The 15,551-nt window shown below is 33.6% G+C and overlaps 1 protein-coding gene and 1 pseudogene across 1 annotated transcript in view; both read right to left on the reverse strand.

The window, feature by feature from the left end:
- The window catches only part of LOC138168961 (phosphatidylethanolamine N-methyltransferase pseudogene), a 21,423-nt pseudogene extending 19,371 nt beyond the window's left edge, over positions 1-2,052 (reverse strand).
- FSTL5 (follistatin like 5) overlaps positions 1-15,551 on the reverse strand; it is a 1,185,743-nt gene that overhangs the window by 303,739 nt on the left and 866,453 nt on the right. The gene's annotated exons all lie outside the window — the stretch shown is intronic.

The following is a 15,551-nucleotide window of genomic DNA, read 5'->3' on the forward strand; positions in this document are numbered from 1 at the left end:
GTTACATGTCCAGGTGTTTCTGGGTGGGTGCTAAGTGTCTGAGCCTGAATTCGATCCCCAGGTCTTCCCGACACTGGAGCCAGTGCTTTTATTCACTGTGCTACCTGGCCGCCCCCATTTTGAGTTCTCTTACAGGAGGTGATCACTGGATTCTTTCAATTTCCATTTTGCTATCAGGTTCTAGAAAATCAGGATATTTTTTCCTGATAGTTTCTTAAAATATGGCACCTTAGGTTTTGTTTTTCTTTCTCATGCTTTTCAGGCACTCCAATAATTACTTCAGTTATCTCTGCTAGATCCATTTTCTAGATCAGTTGTTTTTCCAATGAGATAATTCACATTGTTTTCTATTTTTTTATTATGATTATTTTAGTTTTGTTTCATTGTTTCTTGATTTATCATGAAGACATTAGCTTCCTTTTTTTCGTGGAATTATTTTCTTCAGTGAACTTTTGTACTTCCTTTTCCATTTGGCCAATTTCACTTTTTAAGTAGTATTTTTCTTTGGTGAATTTTTGTGTATCTTTTTAAAATTTAGCCAGCTTTTCTTTTCATGGTATTCTATTCCTCATTGGCTTTTTGTACCTCCTTTATCATGTGGCCTAACCTTTTTTTCAAAGTGTTATTTTTTAAGTACATTTTTTTTGCCTACCTTAACAACCTGTTGACTCTATTTTTTTCATGTTTTCTTGCATCACTCTTCTTATTTTTTTCCTGTATTTCTCTTACTTGATTTTTAAAATCCTTTTTATGTCTCCCTTGGTCTGAGAGAAATTCAGAGATTTCTTTGAGATTTTGCATGCAGAAATTTTGACTTTGTTGTCCTCTTCTGAGGATCTGTTTTGATCTTCCTTGTCACCACAGTAACTTTCTTTGTTGGAATTTTTCTGTTACTTTCCTCATTTTCCAGCCTATTTCTTGACTTTTAACACCATGCTAAAGTGGAGCTCTCCTTCCTAAGTTAAGGGGTCACTTTCCCAAACTTTAAGGTTATTTTGTGCAGCTGTTTTCAGAGATAATTCTTGAGATCAGTAGATTTTTAACTTTTCTCAGGTGGTATGACCTGAGTAGAGGTGTGTTTACTACTGTCACTGCTAGGTGAGTAACCACAGGTACTCTTTTCAACACTGCAACTGTGACCAGGATCCTTGCTCCCCTGTGGCAACAAGCTTAACTGTGCCAGTGCTCCTCCTTACACTGGGACAGAGATCCAGGACTATGACTCAGATCCAAATATAGACAATACAACAGGGTCCTGCCTTTTGTTTCAATAAAAAGGAAACCTTTAAATCTCCTTCTGACCCATTGTCTTCTCCCCTTACTGTCTATGGACTAACCGTTCTGAAAAGCACCACTGCTTCCACTGATTCATTTGCCTTGAGAACCATTCTTTTTTGGGGGGAGGCACTGTCTGATCTGAAAAGGTCTGCTCTGGACTGTGCTTCTCTCTCACCCCGGTACAACAGATCTTTCTTGCCCACCTTCTAAGTTGTCTTTGGCTGGAAAATTGTTTCACTCTGTCTTTTTGTGGGTTCTGCTACTCTAGAATTTGTTTAGAGTCATATTTTAAGGTATTTGTAATGGTTTGGGGGAGATCACAGGAGAGTCTTCTTCCATCTTGGCTCTACCCCTCCCATTACTTGTGTTTAAAGGCATATTCATGTAGCTCCATTTTAATAGTGAGGTATATGTGTAAGAACTGTTTAAGAAAAGTTTAACTCACAACACCTGTTCTTCACACCCTTCTCTCTACAAAGAACCCTCATGAAAAATCAATAAGATGGGAAGATCTCGGTAGAACCAAAACGATATTCACAGCACTGATCAGCAACTATAAATATGCCAGCATAGTTCTTAATCGCAAAATATAAAAGACTCTCCATATAGAAGACAGAAGAAAAACATTTATTCAAGACATCAGAAAACCAAATCCCAACATCAGAAAGTAAAATCCATCATAGTAGAAAGAAGTTAATATACCATATCACAACAAAGAGGCACACCATCCTTTGGCCTTCCCACATCAACATTCACAAGCCCAGCTGGCTCCATGGGTGCATCTTCTCCTCCCTTCTGTTCTAACTGCTCTGAGTCCTAGATTTCTGTGAACTCTGCTGCACCATTCAGCAGACTCTTCCCACCACAGGCTGTATGTGATTACATTCAGTGTGTTGGGGGGGCAGGGAAGATCTTCAAATCAGCAAAGATCTTTAAATTACCATTACAATCTCAAAATAATAATAGTAATAATAATAATAATGTGTAATAGTGATACATTTTAAAAGGTAGAAGGAAAAAAAGAATGGGGGAAATTATATTACATATTACATAAAAAACCTCAAGAATTTTTTCAGTGAATGTGAAGTGACAGGCAACATTTAAAGCTCACTTTCTCTGGAATTGTTTCAAAGAGGGAATAAATATATCTTACACAAAAGGGAAGTAAGAAGAGAAGGGGTTGGTAGAAGAAGGGAGAATTAATGGAGGCAGTAGTCAGAAGTAAAACAGATTTTTTTTTAGAAAACATAGGGTAAAAAGAGACAGAGAAGGACAAAAAGTAAATACATATATATATGAGAGAAAAATTCAATAACTAATCATAACTGTGAATGGGAATGGGATAAATTCACCCATAAAACTGAACTAAGTAGGAGAATGGATTAAAAAACAGATTCTACCAATTTATTGCTTAGAAGAGATACAGTTGAAACAGAAAGATGCACAAAAAGTTGAAATAAGTGGGTGAAGCTGAATCTATCATGTGTTAGCTGATGTTTAAAAAAAACACAAGGGTAGCAATCATCATCTCAGACAAGCAAAAACAAAACTAGACCAAAATAAAATAAATAACAAGGAAACTACATTTTTCTAAAAGTTATATAGATAATGAAGTATTGTCAACAATCACTAAATAAATATTTCCCCCAAATTCCATAGAATCCAATTCTTAAAGAAAAGTCAAATGAATTACAGGAAGAAATAGATAGTAAAACTATACTAATATGTGACCTCAATTTGCCTGGTTCAGAGATCGATATAACCCTAAAACAATTAAGAAAGAATTTTAGGAGATGAATGGAGTTTTGGAAAAGTTAGTTATGATAAACCTCTGGGGAAAATTGAATGGGAACAGAAAAAATAATGTGTGTTTCTGTGTGTGTGTGTGTGTGTGTGTGTGTGTGTGTGTGTGAAAGTGTACACATTATTCCTCAATCGTAAATGACAACTTTATTAAAAATATGATCACGTATTAAGACACAAAATCCTCACAAACAATTGGAGAAAGCAGAATTATAAAATGCATCCTTTTCAGACCACAATGCAATAAAACAGATGTTCAATAAAGGACTATGGAACCATAATTTTAAACTTTATGCAAACTAAATAATATACTTCTAAAGAATGATTGGGTCATAAAACAAATGACAGAAGCAATCAACATCATTAACAAGAATAATAACAATGAAACATACAAAATATTGTGAGATTGGGGTGGCCATGTGGTTCATCGAGTAAGACCACTGGCCCCAGTGTCGAGATGACCTGGGGATCAAATCTGGTCTCAAATACTTAGCACTGCACCAAGAAATAACTGGCCATGTAACCTTGAGCAAGTTACTTAACCCTGATTGCTTAAAACATAATAATAATAATAATAATAAAAAATAAAATATTTTGAGATTCAGTCAAAGCAGTGATTAGGGGCAAGTTTATATCTCTAAAAATTTACATCAGTAAAGGTCAGAGTATTTCAAAGAATTGGGCTTGCCATTCAAAGGAAAAAGCAAGAAAAAGAAAAAAAAATAAAATCTAAAATTAAACACCAGAACAGAAATTCTGAAAATCAAAGGGCAGATTAATAAAGTTGAAAGTTGGGGCAGCTAGATGGTACAGTGAATAGAGCACCAGCCCTGGAGTCAGGAGAACCTGGGTTCAAATCCGGCCTCAGAAACTTAACACAAAACCTAGCCAGGTGACCTTGGGCAAGACACTTAACCCCAACTGCCCTCCAAAAAATAAAAATAAAAAATAAAGTTGAAAGTAAACAACAACATCAAAATTGAACTATTAAATAAAAATGAGAGCTGATTTTATGAAAAACCTAACAAAATATATGAACCATTGGTTAATTTGATTTAAAAAATAAGATCAAATTACCACTATCAAAAATGAAAAGGATAAAATCACCACTAATGAAGATGAAATTAAATCAATTACTGGGAACTGTTTTGCCCAAGTATATGCTAATAAATATGACAATCTAAATGAAATGGATAATTATTTCTTAAAGTATAAGTTGCCTAGAATAACAGAATATGACAGGGAAAATACTTAAATAAATCTATCTGAAAAAAGAAATAGCCATAAATGATCTCCCTAATATAGAATCCCCAGGATCAAATTAATTCCAATAATATATAACTATTATTGGAAAGAGGTGAGGAAACAATGCCACCAAATTGCATTTTTTTAAAGCAATCGGGGTTAAGTAACTTGCTCAAGGGTACACGGCCAGGTGTTTCTGGGTGGGTGCTAAGTGTCTGAGCCCAGATTTGATCCCCAGGTCATCCCGACACTGGAGCCGGTGCTCTTACTCACTGTGCTACCTGGCTGCCCCAACCAATTTGCTTTTATAATACAAATATATTTCTGTTACTCAAACCAAGAAGAGCAAAAATAGAGAATGAAAATGAGAGATTGGTTGCTTAATGAATATTTAGGTCAAAAATAAATAAATAAAATACTAGCAAGATTATGGCAATATTATCACAAATATCATACCATATGCATAAGTGGGATTTACACCAGAAATTCAGGCTAGTTCAATATTAGGAAAACTATCAGAATAGCTGATTATGTAAATAATAAAACCAAAAAGTAACAATTAATCAATAGATGCAGAAAAAAATCTTTGTAACAACATTGATTCCTATTAAAAAGCCATAAATCATCAGCATGTCTGTATATACTACCAATAATACTCAATAGCGAAAATAGAAAGGGAAAGTCCACTTAAAAAAATGTAGATGATATCAAATACTTGGGAATCTGTCAAGAACAGTGCAGCAATAATATGAACACAATTACAAAATGTTTTTTTTTTCCCCCAGAAATAGACAAATCTAAACAATTGAGAAATATTAATTGCAGGTGGGTAGACCAAGACAATATAATAAAAATGACAATTCTAACTAAGTTAATTTACTTATTCAATGTCATGCATGCCAAAAAAATAATTTGCAGAGCTAGGAAAAAATAATTAAATCATCAGGGAGAAAAATATGTCAAGAGTAGTGAGGTGATGAGCAGCTAGGTGGCGCTGGGCATAGAGCACCAGCTCTGGAATCAGGAAGACATGAGTTCAAATCCAGTCTCAGACACTTAACCAAAAACTAGCTGTTTGACGTTGGGCAAGTCACTTAACATCATTTGCCCTCCAAAAAAGGCAAAAAAAAAAAAAAGAATATTGAGGGGATTGATGAAATAAAAATGTGAACGAAGGCAGCAAAACAGCACCAGATTTTCAACAATTTTATTGCAATAATCAATACAGTACAATACTGACTGAGACATAGAGTGGAGGATTATTAAGATAGATTAGATACCCCAAAGACAAAAACAAATGAAGATAGTAATTTAAAGTTTGACACACCCATAGATCCAAGCTTTTAGGAAAAAGAACTCATTTTGGGGGGAAAAAAAGTTCTTGGGAAAAAATGGAAATCGGTTTGGCAGAAACTAGGCATACATAAATGTTTCAAATCATATAACAATATAATGTTAAAATAATTACACGATTAAGACAAAAAGGGTGATATTATAAGCAAGTTTGGGTAGCTTAGAAAATAGAACCTATCAGATTTATGGATAAGGGAAGAATTTATATTTAAACAAGATATAGAGAGGACATGGGAAATAAAATACATCATGTTAATTACTCAAAAAAATTTGCATAAACAAAAGCAATGCAGCCAAAATTGAAGGAAAACAGAAGACTGGAATACACTATATAGCAAGTTTCTCTGTTACAGACCTAAATTCTCAAAGATATAATGAAGTGAGACAAATGTATTTATAAATAAATAAACAAAACAATGAATGAACAAATGGATAATTTAATAAATAAATAAGAGGCATTCCTCACATATAAGGACATGCATTTTTCAGAAGAAGAAATTAAAGCTATATATATAGTTATATGAATAAAGGCTCTAAATAACCTTTGATTAGAGAAATGCAAATTTAAAGCTCTGAGGTACCACCTATCATTTTGGATAAAATGATAGAAAAAAAAAGGAATAAGTGCTGGAAGATATGTGAAAAAATTTGGAGAGTAATGCATTTTTTATGGAGTTGTGAATTAGTTCAACCATTCTGTATAAGAATTTGGAACTGTGGCCGAGGGGTATAAAACTGGGTCTGTATACCAAAGAGATTCAAGAAAAAGTGAAAGGACCTAATAAGTACAAAAATATCGATAGCACCTCTTTCTGTGGGACAAAGAAATGGAAAGAGAGGAGATAAACATATATTGGGGATTACTAGAACAAGTGTTGGTATATGAGTGTGATGGAATACTATTGTTTTATACGAAATGACAAACAGGATAGTTGTAGAAAACATCTGGGAAGACACATGAAGTGATGCAAAGTGAAGTAAGCAGAACTAGGAGAACCTTGTACACAGTAATATCACTATTATGTATCTGGGAATGATATTTACTCTGATCCAAATCAATTTCAAAGAATTTATGATATAAAAAATACTATCCACTTAAAAAAAGAGTACTGATGGAAGCTCAATGCATATTGAAACATTTTTTCACTTAACTTTTTTTACATAGCTAATATAGAAATATGTTCTCATGAGTTCATATTTACAATTGATATTACATTTTTTTTGCCTTCTCACTTGGTGTGGAGTAAGGGAGTAAGAGAATTTGGAATTCAAAATCTAAAAATGAATGAATGTTTAATAAGTATACATGCATATATAATGAATTTATTAAATAAACAAATAACAGATCCTACCTCTGACATTCACTAGGTTCTGCGGCCCAAAGCAAATCAATTGGCATCTGTAGCTTTAGACCCTTTCTTCCTACTTATCTAAGATAAGTTAAAAAAAGGTAATAATTTACTCCCTTGAAGTATATCCCTAGACTAATGAAATCACAGATCTTTCCTATTTAACAATATCTATTGATTTTATAACATCCATAGTTTTTAACATCCATTTAAAAAAAGTTTCATAAAAATGCATGCTCTATGAGAGCAAGTGTTTTATTTCTAAACTGGTAATTTTGTAAGTTTAAATTTATATTATAATCTCAATGCCAGGCACCTAATAAGCACAAAATATGTGCTATTATTTAATTATATTATGTAAATATATCCAAGTACTTTATATTTTACAATTAAGAAGTTTGAAACTACAACTTCTAATAAAATAAATTAAAAAAATTAAACATCTACGATTGTCAGACGTTGTGATAGGTTCTTGGCATAAAAATATAAAGAATGAAAATAACCTTACTTGCAAAAAGTTGATACTTTAATGAGAAAAACAATTATATATATATGCAGCATAAATATAATATAGACACACATACACACACACAAAGTAGTCCTAAAATGGTAGATCAGAGCTACAAGTTCTGAGTCCCTTCTCCAATTTCTTTTAACTTCCTAAGAGACTTTTTTCCCCCAATGATTGTTTCCAAGTCTCCCTCTGCAAAGGTAGGATTAAGTTGAACCTTTTCCAAAGACAATTAACAGAAGGAAAATCAGGGAAGAAACTTTAACATCTCTTCACCCCTTAATTGTCATTTATTCTCTGCTTCCAGAACTAATAAAAACAAACAAGTTGCCCTCCACCACTCCAAAATAATGCACATGCATATTTTTAAAATAATATGACATCCAGAATGAGAGTAAACTGGATTCCCTACACTTTAAATATAATGCTTCAAAAACTGTTTTCCCTGTTAATCAAATGGAAATCTAATTAAAATTGAGCATCATATATATATATATATATATATATATATATATATATATATATATCACTCTCTATAGTCTATTACAGGATGAAGTAGGTGCCTGTGGGATTAAATTATCTTCATTAGATGAAATGCAGATGGCAACCAAATGTTAAAAGGAATCTTAAGTTCATACACTGCTGCTATATGTATACAATCATTATACTCCTGGTACCATCACCAGTTCCTATAACATAAGGCATTTAAAGTGTGTGTGTGTGAGTGTAATTTGATGAGATGTCTTTCACATAGCTTTGCTTTCCAAATATGTAATACATTCCCTTGACTCTTTGTCTAACTTACAGTATGTTACACATTTTTTTATTTTGGTTTTACCTCCTACTCTGTAATCACATTCTCTTCCTCCTCCTAAATGTTTGAATTTTATAGATTAACTGAGTAACTTTTCAAACACTTCTTTGGAAGCTGTTTCCCAAAGCTTGTCTTTTATTATTTTAGGCCCATACCTAAAGGGTAAGACTAAATAATAAATGGGCAGTCATCAATAACAGCAGTCTTCTCTATCCATCTCCTTTATGCAAACCTTATTTAGTCTGTATGAATTCTTTGTTTTTCCCTGAATGCCTATCTGTGATTTATCATCTGTCATATTTTTATACTATAAGCCCCCTGGGTAAAATCCATGGCTATCATTATATCAGTCCATTCTGAATTATCACTAAATATTTATTATTTATCTTTTCTATGGTTCATAACATTCATTGGGAAATATGTATTCAGTGAGTTCTATGTTGTAAGCTTTATCTTATCTCACGCTACTCCCCTTCAAAGATAAATTAAACCCCCAGTCAAACTGAAGTATATATAATTCCCAGAGCTACCTTTCTTCACCTCTGAGTCTTTGATCATGTTATTGTCTAAATTTTGGAATATTCTATACCACTGCTCCCCCTTCTAACCTCCCAGCTGCTACTTTTCATTCTCTTTTTCTTCAAAGCCCAGACAATATTTAGGTGTTACTTGTCTGCTAAACCCCCTTGTTAGTTTCTTCAAAGCATATGCTTCTATTATGCCTATGTATTCATTCAATAAACATTTACTAAGGGCCTACTATATGTCAGGAACTTTCCTAAGTGCTGGGACTAAAAAAAAAGAAAAAAATGAGGGGAGGCCCTACCCTCAAAGAGCTTACAATCTAAAAGAGGAAGAAAACCCACAAAACAGGCTAGAAAATGGGGGAAAAGGGACAACAGGGGTTGCCCCATGTGAGATATCTTGTTCCATGAAGTTCAGATCAAACAAAGCTGCAGAGGGAAAGTGAAGTGTGCTGCAAAGTTCAGGTCCAGCCTTCTATAAAGAAAAGTTTTGGGTGGATTTCATTTACTCACCCTCCAGCCATCCAGTCAGAAGAGAGAAGATGTGCTTCCTATGTGCTACTTCATTATGTACTTACTTATTATACTTTGTATTATAGTTATTTGTGTCCATGATTTATACCTAACTAGACAGGAGCCTAAGTGAGTGTAAGAATAAAATCTCACTTTTTTCTCATTCCCTATGGTACCTAGCAAAGAACTTTGAAAATAATATATGATTAGTATGTGTTATTGAATTAAATAGACTCCAAATTCTGTGGAGTCTCTAGATATTAAAATATATTTTTATTTCTAGTGGTCATCTCAGGAAGTAAAGCTAACCAGAACTGAAACTGGTCTGGGATGAGGAGAAAGAGGAGAACAGCCCTAGAATTAACTTATATTGTTCCTAGATAGTTTCATATTTAGAATATATTCCTTTAATGTGTGGTATGTCTGATATATAAAGTAAAGTAGGAGAAAAAGAATCCTTTTTTTCCCCTAGAAACTGTCAGGATCTTCAACAAAACTTGCAGTGGGGATGCTAATAAAATTATCACTGCAAGGGTGACCATGAACACAAGTTTGCAGGTCCAATTGAACCCAAGGTATGGAGGGGATGGGTTCTGAAAGCTAATCTCATCAGGCTTGGGACTCTACTTTGTCACATCTCTCTGTAGCCTCTGCTTTAGAGTGTGGGACCATGAATTTCAAAGCTCCTTTTAAAGAAAGAGCCTATCTCAGACATCTTATTTCTCACTGGGCTATGCTGTTTAGGGACTTCCTGACTAATTTCTCCACAGTGCTCTTGAGATAAGTAGCTTCCCTGGACACCAACCTCCCCTCCTATTATCCCTTTTCAGTTTTCTTTTGTTTACCATCTTCTTCCATAAATTTCTAAGCTTCTTGAAACCAAGGAACATCCTGTACTTAGCATAGCACTTGGCAAATACTAGGTGCTTAATAAATGTACTGATTGATTGAATTGGTGAAAGCAGAAACCACAAAGATGGACAGATGAAAATTCCTATAAAGATTCCCATAAAATATAAAGTAGATTTAATTATTTACATAAACTTAAGCAAACAGAGCTTTGGAATGTATAAGCATGCCTAGTAGATGTTTTTAAAAATATGTATATGCTTAGGTAAAGCTCAGAAAAAACAACTGACTAATTTTCATCTTACACTACTATTTTCAAGGCTAATCATTTGGCATGTTTAGATTTTTAAGTTATGATCAATGCTATTGATGTTTCCTTTTCCTTCAAGACACATGAAATACTTTCCTGAGCCTATCTATTGTATTCGAAAGCTTTGGAAAATTTCAAATAGATATTTGCCTATATGAAGATCCTTTATATCTTTAATAACTATTATCAATTCCCAAGGTCAAGTTGAAATAATTAATTGCCCAAATAGATAACTAAATAGAAACAAACTTATTGTCCTACCTAGTTATTTTCCCTCATAAGCATTTAGCCAATGTTCTATTTGTAAATTCATAAAGACACACATTTTAAAATTAATCCTATATTTAAATGTGTGTTTCTTACCAGGTTTGAGATGATACAGATATGATGGAGGCAAATAAAAATGAAAGAATTTTTTTTTAATTTAGCTAAAAATAGGGATTTTTGGCTCCAGCACAGTTTTAGTAGGGGCAATTGATTCTCAATATGAGTTTCCCAAACTATGTGTGTATAGCCTGAGAAAATTGTTAAACTGGTGCAATAGCTCCAAGCATTCTTAGTTTAGATTAGTCAAGATTATAGCTACATGTTGTTTTGTCTCATTTTACATGACAAGATGTATACTCAAACCATAGGTTTTTTTTAATTTTTAAGATACACCTTGAAGAATGCATTATTAATTCTGTTTCAGTTTTTTAAGTGGCTCAGCATATCAGACTTGTTGTTTAAATAGGAGCTAAGGTATAAAAATATGTTGACAAAGTTGATATATACAAAACATTGAGTTGAAAAGCACTTTCTTCTCTACATTACTTAGAACTAGAAGATCCAAAAATCTATTCTTTATTCTTTTATTTTCTTCCAAATTAGCCCCATAAAAAGAAATTTTAGTCTTTAAAAAAGTGACATGGATGATGAGAGGACTAATATAACTTTTATATTGCAATGACAATTTTTTTGTCATTGAGCAGCTAGATGGTGCAGATGGAATTATGAAGGCTCACCTTCCTGACTTCAAATCCAGCCTGAAATTATAATAGCTATATGACCCTATGCAAGTCACTTAACCCTGTTTGCCTTAATTTCTTCATATAAATGAGTTGGACAAGCAAATGGCATATCACTCCAAATTCTTTGAAAAGAAAATCCCAAATAGTATCGGAAAGAGTTGAATATGATGGAAAATGACATAAAAAGTTGCTGGCCAGCAGAATATTCTTTCTTACATTTGTATCTGGATAATGCCACTTGTTTGCTCAAGAAACTTGACTGGCTATCTATTTCTTGCCAAAGAAAAATTCTGAATACTTTCTCTGACATTCAAGACTCTCTAAAGTCTGACATCAACATAACATTTTAACCTTTTCTTGGATAATTCCCTGTCCATATTCTATGTTCCAACCAAAATGGACTGCTCTCCAAAGCAATACACTTTCTTTCTTCCATGTCTTTGTTAGTACTCCTCCTTATGCTAAGAAAAAGGCTTCCTTCACAGATTTAATTACTGAATTGCTAGCCATCCTTTGGAGGCCATCTGAAATGGCACCTCCTCTATGAATTTTCCTCCCCACACATTTCTTCACATTACTGTGTTTTATAATCTTAAGTTACTAGCACAATACTATACAAGTCATTTACCTGCCAGGTAATGTGTGAATGTGTGCTCACAGATTTCCTTAGAAGTTTACTAATTAGGATGATCTGGGTAAGCCATTTAACTTTGTTCTTAGGATCTTCAATTTTCTCATCAGTAAAATGATGAGTTGGACTGGGTGGCCTCTATAGCCCTCCCAGTTCTTAATCCATGGTACTATGATAATTTGTATCTGTAACAATCCTGTGAAACATATCTTCCATTTTACAAATGGGGAAAGTGAGGTTCAAACAGTTTACATAAATGTCAGAATTTCATAAATCTCAGTCCATACCTCTACTTAACATACTTCCCATCCTGCTCTACTTTTCTATGATAATTATTAAACTAAAACTTGTGTTATGAGCATTTAGAAGTATCAGGCTATTATATTATAACTGACATTCTCAAGTTTCTGCTTAGTAGTTACTACCTTTGTTTAAATCCATTTCAAGTTGCTTGTTTACAGTCATATCACAAATCTCAATCTCTATCTATGCAAGTGGCATGCCACAGCTTATTAAAAAAGGATGAGCCAGATTTCCATATCTAAAGGGTGAAAAAGTATTTAAACTACAACTTTTCCTAATAAGTTCTTATTCTGAATATACCTCAACTTACAGGGTAATAGGGCAAGAAGGCAAGTGACAAACACCATGTAGTTATTCTAACCTAAACTCTCTACATATGTGGCTAGATAGAGGTGAATGCATATACGTTTTTAAATTAATAGGAATATAAGCAAAATGATCTTTCAAGAATTTTTCTGTTTTGTAGGGAGCATTGCTAAGGATAGAGACTGTTATTTGAAGCTAAGCATTAATTATTTTGGCATTTGCAATATGTTTTTTAGGTCTTAAAAATGTTCTATTTTATGCCATTAATTATTCTAGTTTTTGTTTCCCCCAAGTTACTTTTTTTGGGAGAGGAAGGGGGAGATTAACTCTGGGTTCTCAAAACTTTTCCATTACAATGAAAGTATACACAAAACCCAAACAAACTGGATAAGCTTTGAATAGGACCAAGGACAGATGGTCTATGATTCAAGGATAAGGAAAGAGTCTCATAACCAGGTTGGTCAGAGTGTCTTTTTTTTTCATCCATAACATCTTGAAAAGACTGAGAAATAAATCAATAAAACATAGTAGGCTTATAGCCTGAATAGTGGAGGTAGACTTGCATAGATGAAATCTCAGATCCTCCAAGTATAGTTTATATTATAAGATAGTAATAATAAGAGTACTACAAGCATTAGCATTACAAGCTACCCATGTAAGCCCATTATAATAGAAAGTTTGAAGGTGACTAGTTTTCAGATAGATAAGGCAGTGTTGTCAAGTGGTCAGGAGGTTTTGAGCATGGCTTGCCTGATAGTGTCATTACTATATAGCCTGCATCCTAGAACTCACATGCTTCAGGTATTTGGCCATCAACAGTACCCATCTGCCCAGCAAATTTTCATTATCACAGAGAATGGTAGAATAGAAGCACAGCAGTAAGGAAGTTTAAAGAGAGAGAAAAGAGAAGCAGTAGAAGAAACATGATATTCCATTTTCTCTATTTGCACATGTAATTTGATTTGTCTACAATGTATTCTAATTTACTACACACAACTTGATTTAGTAGAGTTTATTTTGTATTTTTCTATTGTTCTGAGAACACTAGATTTTTTTAAAATTTAGATACCACCAAAAATCTATTTTCTATTTCATATTTCATGCTTTTGGCAAAAAAAAATTGCCCCCAAGCCCCACAGTAATATATTCTAATGCCATGAAAAGATGAAATAGACTATGAGGAAGCAATATAAAGTGAACTTCACAATGAAAATTCAGACTATTACATTGCATTTCACAGAAGAAAAAGCAATTCTGGTTTATAGCAACTCTGCTTACCATGAACTACTCCTGAAAGGGAGACAGAAAAAAAAAATGAAAGGAGTTCAAAAATAATCTCTTTGTAAAATTCACTGTGCTTCTCTTTGACTCATCTTTGTCATTTATTCCTCACATACAATCTGTTAGCAAATCATGACCCTTTCTCTACTAGCTCTTATCATCATCTTCCCTTTTTTCTATCTTAGTTCAAGCCATCATCATCTTGTGCACACACTACTATAACTTTCTTTTTGATCAATCAGTTCTTAGATATCACATTATTCTCTTTTCATCACTGCTTTCCCAGTTGTCTTCTCATATTCAAATTATTAATTATAATAATTCTTACACCATAGACTCCTTTCAAACATGAAGGATGTGGGTACAAATTAGGGACCTTACATTTCTGTCTCTTTGATTCTATTTAAGTAGAATATAGTAATTTCTTTATCTGTCATTTTCTTTACAATAGCCACTAGATTTTCTTAAATCTTACAAGCTTCCTAGCCTCAAAATCAGTAACAGGTTTCACTGTATTCAACATATAACATTGCCCTTGATAATGATTTAGGAAAGGTGAGGTCATAGTTCATCTTTTTACATCAGAGATGTTTAACTTTGGGGAAAATATATACATACATGCATGCATATATATATATATATATATATATATATATTCATACTGTGTGTATATATGTATGTGGAGGTATTATGTATGTATGTATGTATGTATGTGTGTGTATATATATATATATATATACCCATATACACACATACATACTCACATATCTCTGAATTTGATGAGCTCTAGAACTCTGTTTCTTGTTTCACTTGCTACCTCACTTCAAATGGGATAGTTCCTTTACTCTGTGTTGTCTGGTAAACTCAACTTTCCTTCAGAATCAATCCTGCTTGATTGGTTTCATTGTTTTTGTTAGTCATCCTGCTCCTCCTCCTCTTCCTCCTCCTCCTTCTCCTTCTTCTTCTTCCTCCTCCTCCTCCTTTCACTACCACTACTTCTGCTGCTGCTGCTGCTGCTGCTGCTGCTTTTCCTCCCTCCAGGTCAACCTGCTTCCAGTCATTTCAAACCTTCTGTTGATGCAATTATTTTCCTGATGTTTTATAACCTATATTCTAAGTTTTCAGGAAGTTGCTATGGAAAAATTCCTTTTTGAATAACATGAATCAATTCAGCTCATGATGAGTTAATTCTACTTGCCCACTCCCTATCCAAGCTCCTGGACAGTGCTCTTCCATTTTGCATCAATATCTCCCACTGAAAACCCTCATACTCTCTCTTTCATCTATTTCTTGGCTCCCTTTATATCAACTTGATAATCTTCAAGGAGAAGTGGTAAGGGACAAAGTCAGAGACTCCATGATGTTATTCAGTTCAGCTACGTGCAACTCAAATTGAAGGGAGCAACCCTACTATACGCCTAGCTTCTGCTATATGCCATCATTGGCTAAAACCCTCTTTCTTGAACCCTCT

Source organism: Petaurus breviceps, unplaced genomic scaffold (assembly GCF_028583685.1).
Source record: "Petaurus breviceps papuanus isolate PSGF00001 unplaced genomic scaffold, PetGlider_PUasm1.0 126, whole genome shotgun sequence".
Lineage (NCBI taxonomy): Eukaryota > Metazoa > Chordata > Mammalia > Diprotodontia > Petauridae > Petaurus > Petaurus breviceps.